Here is a 12453-nt window from a genome sequence, read left to right as displayed (position 1 = left end):
ACTTAGCTTTAGATAATTAATTTTGGTTAGTTCAAGAATTGGAAAAACATGAGAAATTAAAAGTTTAAATGTCGAAAAGTCCGTCATCCACTCCTCTCAGCTTTGATCTAAAAGTTAAAAATAATGAGAACAATGTAATATTAAATAAATAAATATAACAATATGATTACCAGTTGTCACTAAATTAAGCCTCAATATATGTCCTTATGGCCGCCATGTTGCCGTCAAACGTTCTCCAGCTTAGACTGGTCGTGTTATCAGCTGGGCGAATTTGTTACAGGGGAAGTTGGTCGATCTCACCAGAGGGGTGCCTGTTCGATTTTACCACGGGGGGGAGCTGGTAGGTCTTACCAGAGGGAGAGCTGGTCGATTTTATCATAGGGGAGCTAACTCGTCGAACTCACCAAAAGGGGGGGGAGCTGGTCGATCATACCATAGAGGAAGCTGGTCGACCTTACCACAGGGGTATTGGACTGGCTGATCTGACCACGGGAGAGTTGCATGCATGGTTGATACTACCACAGGGAATGACTTGGTCGCTTTTAACAAAGTACATGCAATACAAGTCGTCCTCGTCACATACAGTGTAGGTCGTCCTCGTCACATACAGTGTAGGTCGTCCTCGTCACATACAGTGTAGGTCGTCCTCGTCACATACAGTGTAGGTCGTCCTCGTCACATACAGTGTAGGTCGTCCTCGTCACATTCAGTGTTGGTCGTCCTCGTCACATTCAGTTTTGGTCGTTCTCGTCACATTCAGTTTTGGTCGTTCTCGTCACATTCAGTGTAGGTCGTCCTCGTCGCACACAGTGTAGGTCGTCCTCGTCGCATTCAGTGTAGGTCGTCCTCGTCGCATTCATTGTAGGTCGTCCTCGTCACACATAGTCACATACGATGTTAGACGTGGAGCTGTAAGTCTGGTCCTCACCACACACTCAGACCTTGACAAAGCACTCGGGAGAGTGCGGAAGTCTTGGTGTAAATTCTTTACATATGTTTTACATATACTTAAGTGTGGGTTTTTATCCTATTATTGGTGTTATTATTAATAATAACTATTACTATTACAACAACGTATAGCCAGTAGGTATGCAATACGGGTAAGTTCTTGGAAAATTAATATATATAATGCTGTAAAAAGAATCTGGGTACTCAGTGATTGCTTTCATATGTACAGAAGATGGGTATTATTCCCTCAAACTTTGCTGTGATCTTTGTCTCAGACAGCTTAGGGAAGACGTCTTAAAGGTGCCTGAAGGTCGCCACCTCGTGAAACAATTACGTGTCACGTCGCCAGTCTTCAGGTACCTTCAAGACATCTTCCCTAAACTGAGGTGGACGTCACAGCAAAGTTTGAGGGAAAATAAGAGCCATTTTCTATGCTTTCGAGGCGCAACTAATCAGAAAATATCACTCACTACTCAGGAACAACAATTGTTGCATTGTGTAAATATTTATTGCATAGGGATATGTTCACGGAGCGGCGAGTCCTACTTCACGATGCACGTATATACTGGAGTTGACTTTAGTCTTGAACTGTGTGTCCAGGGATAGGAATTAACAGGGGAAACTCCAATCCATTACGGGTATATCACACTTGGAAGGGATCAGGATAACGATTTGGGATGGGACGGGGGAAAGGAATAGTGCCCAACCACTTGGCTGATCGGGGATTGAACGTCGACCTGCATGAAGCCAGACTGTCGCTCTACCGTCCAGCCAAAGTCGTTGGACAATAATAAAGTATACTTGCTGGAGGTCAGTACTCTTGTGATGACCTTAACCTCCCGGTTTGATAGGCCTATATTTATATATATATATATATATAACCTAACCTATAAAGATAGGTTAGGTTAGGTTAGGTTAGGTAGGGTTGGTTAGGTTCTGTCATATATCTACGTTAATTTTACCTCCAATAAAAAAAAATTGACCTCATACATAATGAAATGGGTAGCTTTATCATTTTATAAGAAAAAAAATTGAGAAAATATATTAATTCAGGAAAACTTGGCTTATTAGGCAAATCGGGCCTTGCATAGTAGGCTGAAAATTGCGTTCTGGCTACTAGGTACGACATATATATATTATATATATATATATATATATATATATATATATATATATATATATATATATATATATATATATATATATATATATATATTCCCATTTCTCACATTTTGCAGTGAGCTCCGCACACGCCTGTTGTCATGTACCACGTGAGTTAATTTAGTTCATTTATTATGCACCCCATACCCATCCTGTGGGCAGTAGTGGAAAGGGTTACAGAGGCACATAATGGGCTCAGGGACTGAACCCCACAATTCATTTAGCTAAGCAAGTTACAATCTTGATGAGCTATTATAAATGGATTCGAGATCGACCACTAGTTCAGTTTCTAAGTTAAGCAACTGACATACGTGGAAAGCTAGTATCACAATTGATATGTTTGTCCTGCACACCGCCCGCCATCCAGTGGGCAGCGGTGGATAGGTTACAATCACTCTTAGTTACTACCTACAGTTAGCAAACTGGGGATATTTGGCTAAAATTTCTGGCAGCAGAAAATTTTGAATGAAATAATTACACATTGCTGGAACATTGGTTACAGAATTGTCTCTGAATTCACGTATCTTTTCGCACTCCATCACATAGTGACGGGGGTGTGCGAATAATTTTGTTGACACAGTTTACATTTGGTCAGGTCTACATCGGCAGATAATGACAATTCCCAGAGATACTTGTAACCGAGTCTAAGCCGAGCAGTAGTAACATCTAGAAGTCTGCTGATTTTATTGGATGAACCATAGATGTGTGGCTCCTCTTGCATGATAGTATGATGATACATGGAATTACTGGTGTCGATTTCACTTTGCCTCAGATCTACAAGATCTTGTTGAAGTTCTCGGTGTACTGCTGCTCTCAGATTGCTTATTGACAATCCAAGGTTATACTCAACGGCTCCTTTAAAGGCAGATTCTTTGGCCAACTTATCAGCTCTATCATGCATTCGGAGGCCAACATGAGATGGAGACCACATGAAATGGACTCTGTTACCATTGTTTTAGATTCAGCTACTGGGAACAAAAGTTCTAAGTAGCACAGGTTATGGTGAGCTCGTAGTAACGATAAAGCTTCATCCAGCCCTGATACAGGAGAGTTTTGGCTCCCACTATCGCTTGAAGGTGGAGTTCAATTCCCAATTATCAATTGAACATGGGAGTTGTGTCCCACTGTCGGTGAACGGTAAGAGCTCAGCCTCCCAGTTAGTCAATAAGAGGGGGAATGATAATTAATCATTTCATTCTCTAATTCACCGGTTCCCAAACTGGGGGCCATGACCCTCTGAGAGGGTTTTTTTCAATATATAAGGGGCCATATGTCGAGACAATGACCAGCTAATGATACCACAGGAGTCCTTTTCTAAGTGTAGGTACATAGTCTCGAGCCCCGGCTTGGCGCAACTCTTTTGATAATTACTTACTTTACTAAGTGTAGGGGACCATTAATAAGGACTCTAAATGAAAAAGGGGTAATGACCGATAAGAATTTGGGAACCACTGTTCTAATTCACTTGGGGTTCGTGAGCTATATATAACTCATCCCACACACGAAGGTAATCCAATTAAGTGACGAGGTTAGGGTCCGTCAGAGCGCCTCCTCACGTCCTAGTTGCTTGTGTCAGACAAGTTATTGTGACTTACTCTCTCCTCGTGTAAACATTGTAATTATTTCTGTAAATAATTTTTTTTTAAATAATAGAAACATTACCGTTGTTGAAAGAAAAGACAAACAACGTTAATGGTGCGTGAGTAATTGTAATATATTCAAAGCTCTATAAATTTCATTGTAACACTAATCTATCAACTTTGTATGAACCACAATAATATTTTCTGTAAATATTAACTAATATTAATATTAGTTTGACCAGGATTTGAAGCTCGGTCTTTCTTCACTCAAACGAAGGTTCGAATCCCTGGACCCAAGGGCCCGCAGACACTATAGCGACAAATCACATTATAATTTAATTGTTAATACATAAATAATATGTATAGAGCCTGTCCGGGAGTTGAACCCGGGACCTCTCACACCCGAAGCGAGGATCATACCACTAGACCAACAGGCCATGTTCATAAAAGTCACATTCCTAGATTCCTAAATGTTAAATTTCAAACTATAGTTTTCATTTAATTATCTAAAATGTACGTGAGACTTGCCCGGAAGTTGAACTCGGGACCAGCGAGCCGACAGTACGGCTAAATAACACATGCGTCTAATAATAGTAATAAGAATAATTATTACTACTTTTATAAAGGGCTCAAATATCATTTTTAATTAAATTACTTTCTTTATTCCTTATACAAGTTTCCTTCTTGATATGCCGAGCTATGCTCACGACAGCGCCCGCTGTCACAGTGTCATGAATATACCTGAATATAATCTGAGGGACACTAATAGTAGTGGCCTCGGCGAGGACAGGAAGCCGGCAGCTTGTCAAAGGTCCCCCCCCCCCCATTTACGTGGATGATCTTTTCCAGTTTTAAAACCCAACAATTTAGGCATTTACGGCATCATAAAAAGTAGCTCCCGTACCATTCACCTGGACTGTCTGGGTCTCGAACCATCTCCCGTACTCAGTCCTACACTGTGTACCTATGAAAGTAGGTACTTTGTGGTTTTACTTTTTATTAAGGCGTAGGTTGGACAACTTTTTAATTCGTTAGGGGAGTGAGTTCCATAGACTAAGTCCCTTTATTTGCATAGAGCGTTTACACAGATTTAGTTTGACTCTGGGGATATCAAAGATATATTTATTTCTGGTGTGGTGAGTATGGGTTCTATTACATCTGTCCAGGGTTGCCAGATCCAAATTGCTAAAAGTAGCGAGCTGACGGTCAAAAAGTAGCGAATTTGCAAGTAGAGTAGCCCAATTTTTTGTTTAGTCAAATTGAATCAAATCAAATGTTTATTCAGGTAAAAGTACATACGTACAAAATGAGTTACAAACATAATGTTAGATTTCTAGATAGCGACAGTACATACAGACAGACGACATTCAAATTTAGTAAGTTTATCTTCCTTCTTTGATAGAACAGACTTGATGCTCATCTGCTGATACCTTACCTCCGATATATTTTGTCTGTGTTTTAATGTTTCACTGTGTTTCTTTAAATCACTTCTATGAGCTCTTATCTCAGTTCTACAAACTTTACAATATGCCATATTTGCATCTTCTTTCACTTCAGTCAGCCACTTTCCAAACACGGGATCCTTAAGCCAGGACATCTCAAACGCTTCCTGGTATTTAGACCACTTCCCCATTTTACACTTCTTTATCTTAACACTTAAGCAAATTCTAAAAGTAACAGCGGTAACTTCTTTTCTATATGCGGTAACTTGTGTCGAACTATCCTTCTGGAGGTCAGAGCCACATTAACAATGCAAGCACAGATGAAGCTGCCAAGTTCACTGTATGCTAATCCGCTCTAACGACAGTCATTTGATTCTTGGAAACACCTAAAGAGAAACCTAATATTTACAGTAGGCAACAGTGGGAGGTCACTTAACATAGACAGTACCCGGGATGAAGTATTAATGGCAATTAAGGTTGGGAAATCTATAGCCCCTGGGGAGGATTATCTTGCCTTGCGGTTACTTTTTCTTTGGGAAGTTCCTAGGATCAACGTCTCCAAGGGGTCGGTCTCTGACCTGGCCTCCTGCGGTAAGTGGTCTATTCAATCAAGCTGTTGGTCGCGGCTGTGATTTGTACTCATGATATTAAAAAAAACATAAAAATCATCATTGAGTTTCTTAACATTAATAGCCCAACTTGTTTTTAAAGTAGCCCAAAAAGTAGCAAGTAGCGAAATTAAAAATTTGGGAGCACGTGGCTCTGAAAAGTAGACCAATTCGCTACTTGTAGCCCAATTTGGCATCGCTGCATCTGTCAAGAAAGAGTTTCATATCAGGATTTTCATTTAGAAAGAAGATTTTGTACATGTAAATGGCACAAGAGAATGTTTGGAATGAGTGTATGTTTAGTATTGTTCTAATAGTAGATTTTTGTTGGGTGATAATGGACTTGAGATAATTTCCAGTAGTTGAATCCCCATACACAAATATCGTATGTAAGTTAGGGATAAATTAGCGCGTAGTATAATGAGAGCACAGCAGAATGGGGAACATAATATCTGATTTTAGAGAGTATACTGACCGTTTTATAGACTTTTGTTTGGCTATGTGTTGTATGTGGGTGCTGAAGATGAATCTCTTGTCAATGTATAGGCCAAGAAACTTTCCATCATTTTTATTGCTGATGTTATTATATATCTGAAATTGAATTTCATTTTACGATTTGCTTCAACATAAAATGTAGTAGGTCTTTTCTATGTTTAGAGTGAGTTTGTTGGTTGACATCCATGAGCAGACTCATTTTAATTCATTATTTACACCATTATTTAGTGTGTGTGTGGGTTGGGAGTCTGAGTAGAAGGGGGTAGTATCATCAGCAAATGGCATAGGTTTAAGAATGTTAGAGCCATTTGGCAAAAATATTAATGTGTATAAGAAATAGGAGAGGTCCTAGGATGCTGCCCTGTACTCACCTAGTTGTACTTGCGGGGGTTGAGCTCTGGCTTTTTGGTCCCGCCTCTCAACTGTCAATCAACTGATGTACAGATTCCTGAGCCTACTGGGCTCTATCATGTCTACATTTGAAACTGTGTATGGAGTCATGCTCCACCACATCACTGCCTAATGCATTCCATCTGTTAACTACACTGACATTGAAAAAGTTTTTTCTAACGTCCCTGTGGCTCATTTGGGTACTCAGTTTCCACCTGTGTCGCGTACTACCCGTGTTAAACAGTTTATCTTTATCTACCCTGTCAATTCCTCTGAGAATTTTATAGGTAGTGACCATGTCTCCCCTTACTTTTCTGTCTTCCAGTGTCGTGAGGTGCATTTCTCGCAGACTTTCTTGGTAACTCCTGCCTCTCAGGTGTGTCTCTTGGAAGATCGACAGCAAGAACCTCATACTCCCAATTATAAATGACCTAATTGCTGCACAGAGTAAAGGGTCTCGAATCTCCTTTGTATGGATACCTTCACACATAAATATAACCCATCATAATGAGACAGACATTGCAGCCAAATTAGAGTGTAACAAGGATGAAGTTGAATTAGATCTAGGTATCCCCATCTCTGCTGTCAAAACTGTATTGGTCCAAACACTCAGATCTGATAGGAAAGAAATTACTGACTCCCAACGACCTGAAAGTACTAGTATAAAAAGCTATGATCTGTTCAGATCTGAAACCTATATCTATGGGCAGCACAAAACGTCCACTAGACTGTGCGACACAGTGGTTGCAAGGATCTGGTTGGGTTACCGTTACCTGTGGCAGGTGGCTGCAGGTGACGGATCTCCCAATCCTGAGCACTCCAGTTGCAAACTCTGTGAGCAGGAACTACGGCACGATCTCCCGCACTACATCACCGAATGCCCAGTTATTAGACCTTTCAGACCAGTTGGCATGAGGTACCTGGAGCTTTGTAATTACTTTATTCATTCTCGTATTCTTGAAGATATCCTCACAGTGTTCCCAAAATTTGTCAGTGCAGGCTACTAAACATATGGCCCTGTATGACTAACCACCCTGCGAGATGGTGACTTTTATTACCACTGCTACCTTATTCAATCTTGTATTGATGATATCCTCATAATGCACCCAGAGTCTGCTAGTGCAGACTGCCCATCACATGCCTCTGTATGACTAACCATCCTGTGTGAAGGGGATTTTTTTTAGCATCACCTAGTTAGCTTTTTTGATACACTGTACTCCACTTCATATAGTCTAGGGTAGCTGCACTAATGCAGATGTAGCTTCATGTATTAATAAAAAAAATTAGTTCTGGGACTAGCCTAGTGGCATATCTCTGAACTTTTTCAAGCTTCGTCTTGTTCTTGACAAGGTACGGGTTCCATAATGGGACCGCATACTCCAGGATTGGTCTTACATATGTCGTATACAAGGTTCTGAATGATTCCTTACACAGGTTCCTGAAGGCTGTTCTGATGTTAGCCAGCCTCGCATACGCCGCAGATGTTATTCTTTTGATGTGGGCTTCAGGAGACAGGTTTGGTGTGATATCAACTCCTAGATCTTTCTGTCCGTTTCATGAAGTACTTCATCGCCCATTCTGTATCCTGTGTCTGGCCTCCTGTTTCCACTGCCTAGTTTCAAGTGGTACTCCTACGGTTAATGGTTGAGTGGGGAAGGTTATATCAATGATGGCTACATATTGACGTCTGTCACTAAGATATGATCGAATATAGTTCAGGGGCAGGGCCTCGAATGCCATAGTGATGAAGCTTTAGTAAGAGGTAGTTATGGTTTACAGTATCAAAGGCCTTTCTCACTACCCCTTACGGGTGATCAATAAGTGGAATGCACTGAAAGAAGTTGTGGAGCACAATAAACTACCACTCACAGCATAAGTATGGAATGCACAATAAACCACTGTTCACAGGAGGAGTATGGGGTGCACAATAAACTACCGCTCACAGGACGAATATGGGGTACACAATAAATTACTGCTCACAAGACGAGTATGGGGTGAACAATAAACTACGGCTCACAGGACGAATATATATAACAATAAATTACTGCTCACAAGACGAGTATGGGGTGTACAATACACTACTGTTCACAGGACGAGTATGGGGTGCACAATAAACAACCGCTCACGGGACGAGTATGGGGTGCACAATAAATTACTGCTCACAAGACGAGTATGGGGTGCACAATAAACTACCGCTCACAGGACGAGTATGGGGTACTCAATAAACTATTGCTCACGGGACGAGTATCGGGTGCACAATAAACTACCGCTCACGGGACGAGTATGGGGTGCACAATAAACTACCGCTCACGGGACGAGTATGGGGTGCACTATACACTACTGCTCACGGGACGAGTATGGGGTGCACACTACACTACTGCTCACGGGACAAGTATGGGGTGCACACTACACTAATGCTCACGGGACGAGTATGGGGTGCACACTACACTACTGCTCACGGGACGAGTATGGGGTGCACACTACACTACTGCTCACGGGACAAGTATGGGGTGCACACTACACTAATGCTCACGGGACGAGTATGGGGTGCACACTACACTACTGCTCACGGGAGGAGTATGGGGTGCACACTACACTAATGCTCACGGGACGAGTATGGGGTGCACACTACACTACTGCTCACGGGAGGAGTATGGGGTGCACACTACACTACTGCTCACGGGACGAGTATGGGGTGCACACTACACTACTGCTCACGGGACGAGTATGGGGTGCACTATACACTACTGCTCACGGGACGAGTATGGGGTGCACTATACACTACTGCTCACGGGACGAGTATGGGGTGCACAATAAACTACCGCTCACGGGACGAGTATGGGGTGCACACTACACTACTGCTCACGGGACGAGTATGGGGTGCACACTACACTACTGCTCACGGGACGAGTATGGGGTGCACTATACACTACTGCTCACGGGACGAGTATGGGGTGCACACTACACTACTGCTCACGGGACGAGTATGGGGTGCACTATACACTACTGCTCACGGGACGAGTATGGGGTGCACACTACACTACTGCTCACGGGACGAGTATGGGGTGCACACTACACTACTGCTCACGGGACGAGTATGGGGTGCACACTACACTACTGCTCACGGGACGAGTATGGGGTGCACACTACACTACTGCTCACGGGACGAGTATGGGGTGCACACTACACTACCGCTCACGGGACGAGTATGGGGTGCACACTACACTACTGCTCACGGGACGAGTATGGGGTGCACACTACACTACTGCTCACAGGACGAGTATGGGGTGCACACTACACTACTGCTCACGGGACGAGTATGGGGTGCACACTACACTACTGCTCACGGGACGAGTATGGGGTGCACACTACACTACTGCTCACAGGACGAGTATGGGGTGCACACTACACTACTGCTCACGGGACGAGTATGGGGTGCACACTACACTACTGCTCACGGGACGAGTATGGGGTGCACACTACACTACTGCTCACAGGACGAGTATGGGGTGCACACTACACTACTGCTCACGGGACGAGTATGGGGTGCACACTACACTACTGCTCACGGGACGAGTATGGGGTGCACACTACACTACTGCTCACGGGACAAGTATGGGGTGCACACTACACTACTGCTCACGGGACGAGTATGGGCTGCACAATATAATAAAGCTGCAGAGTTCGAGCAGCAACACATCAGTAGAATACTCTCCCAACAACACATTGAGTATGGAGAACGTGTTCTCTAGTGCAGGTGCATGCGACTCCACTTTTTAATTACTTGATTGTTATATTTCATAGCTGTTGCTGTGGCCTGTTGGTCTAGGGGTATGATTCTCGCTTAGGGTGCGAGAGGTCCCGGGTTCAACTCCCGGACAGGCCCGATTTTAAAATAAGGATTTATTATGTTAAATATTATAGTTATTGTGACGGTGTTCCCCCCCCCCCCCTTATGTTTCTCCCACGCCTGCTGTAAGAGTCATGTTCACTTTACCCGAGCGTTCTCTACGTCGCAGGCATCAGTTTGATATATGTGGGAGAGTGTAGTGTTCTCGAGGTGGCGAGAAATTTGTAAAAGAAGAGTATTTTGGGCTGTGGTATAGACCCTTTAGGAAGCCAATATGGCGCTGGCTCCTCTGTTTTGCCGCCAAAACTGTGTGACGTCAGTGACACCAGATTGGTCACCGACAGCGACGTGGCACAGGGAGCCAATGAAAACCTCCCATGGCGAATATGATGTCACGAAGGAAGGGGGTCCGGTCAGTGCGCGACTCTGGCGCCAGCAGTCTAAGACAGCACGTCAAGGAGGTCGGACGTGCGCTGGGGGGGTCCTGTCAGTTGGACAGTTTACCCCGTCTCCGGAGGATTTACGCATCACCCGTGGTCTGCCAGCACCTGTGGGGTCTTCCTTCGTTCATGTGTTGGACCAGAGAAGGAATTGACAGAATATTGAGCATCAAGTGCTCCATGGACAGGTGTTGTGCAAGAGTGGAGTCTAGGCAGCGACATATGCGACGGCTGATAGTTTCACAATGATGACGTAGTGGCTGGGCCAATCCTCCGTGAGGGAATCAGTCTGACACGACACGTCAAGGTGGACGGATGTGTGAAGGTTGATCCTGTCAATCTGACAGTAATACGCCACTCCCGTGGATCTTACGCGTCACCCGTAGTCTGCAAGTACGCCGGGAGGTCTTCCTTCATTCCATGTGTGGACCGAAGAGGGAATTGACGGAATATTGAGCGTCAAGTGCTCCAGGGTCGGGTGCTGTGCAGGTGAAGTCTAGGCAATATCGTCTGGGACGTCTGATAGCTTCACAGTGACGACGTAGCAGCTGGGCCAATCCACTGGGAAGCAGTGAAAGAAGACACTAATTGGGAATCCGAACGACTGCAGCCGAGACGTAGGTAGGCAGCCGTAGTTGGGAGGAGAAGTTGACAGCCGGGAGACCGACTCCAACCCTACAAGACGTGGAGGAAGGGCACGGACCCGCGGAGGACAGAACACGAAGACGACGCGTTTATTTTGGAACGTTGATTGGGTTCCTGGAGGACACGACAGGGTGTGTGTGGGGGCGTTCCCTACACGAGGCGGGAGCCTGGACCAGGAGCTACAACTCAACTCTCACCGGAGGATAGGTGGAAGTAGGTGATTCTAGTTTCACTCCCAATTCCCCTTTAGTCAGCTATATTATTTAGCCAGAGTATTTTGTATGTCGTGAGCAAGGCTCACCTATGTCACAGTAAGGCACAAGTGTGCAGAGTGGGGCTACATAGAGCACTCACGGTATCTATTATTATTATTGGTGTGTGCAGGCACCCGGAGTAATTAATGAATTTACTGTGTTGATAACATCTTTCATGAGACTTTAATATGATCATTTAGTGAGAGAATATATATATATATATATATATATATATATATATATATATATATATATATATATATATATAAATGTACCAGTATTTGGTGTTAGGCTATGTGCCCAGTAACTATATTATTACTATTATTGATATCTATGATTTATGTATATATATATATATATATATATATATATATATATATATATATATATATATATATATATATATATATATATATATATATATATATATATATATGTCTATGCTTGTGTATTGAATGACCATTCAGGTGTGCAGTGATCAATTGAATATTCGCCCACGAAAGGAATTACTGAGAACTCCAGTAATATATACTTGTATGCGTTATCATTAAATGAAGTGCAGTGTGTTATACCATGATAGTGAATTATTGTGTTCATTAATATAGAAATGTTTGATTGAGCTCAAGATCAGTGCAGCGAA

At 43.2% G+C, this 12453-nt stretch overlaps 2 non-coding genes across 2 annotated transcripts; one reads left to right on the top strand and one right to left on the bottom strand.

The window, feature by feature from the left end:
- Positions 1 to 4054: 4054 nt before the first annotated feature.
- Positions 4055 to 4126, bottom strand: TRNAP-CGG (transfer RNA proline (anticodon CGG)). Its single transcript has one exon. It is a non-coding gene; the product is annotated as a tRNA-Pro (tRNA).
- Positions 4127 to 10438: 6312 nt separating this feature from the next.
- Positions 10439 to 10510, top strand: TRNAP-AGG (transfer RNA proline (anticodon AGG)). Its single transcript has one exon. It is a non-coding gene; the product is annotated as a tRNA-Pro (tRNA).
- Positions 10511 to 12453: the final 1943 nt, after the last annotated feature.

Source organism: Procambarus clarkii, chromosome 43 (assembly GCF_040958095.1).
Source record: "Procambarus clarkii isolate CNS0578487 chromosome 43, FALCON_Pclarkii_2.0, whole genome shotgun sequence".
In the NCBI taxonomy this organism is placed as follows: Eukaryota; Metazoa; Arthropoda; class Malacostraca; order Decapoda; family Cambaridae; genus Procambarus; species Procambarus clarkii.
Note: the sequence above shows the minus strand (reverse complement) of the source record. Positions and strands in the feature narration are given on the sequence as shown.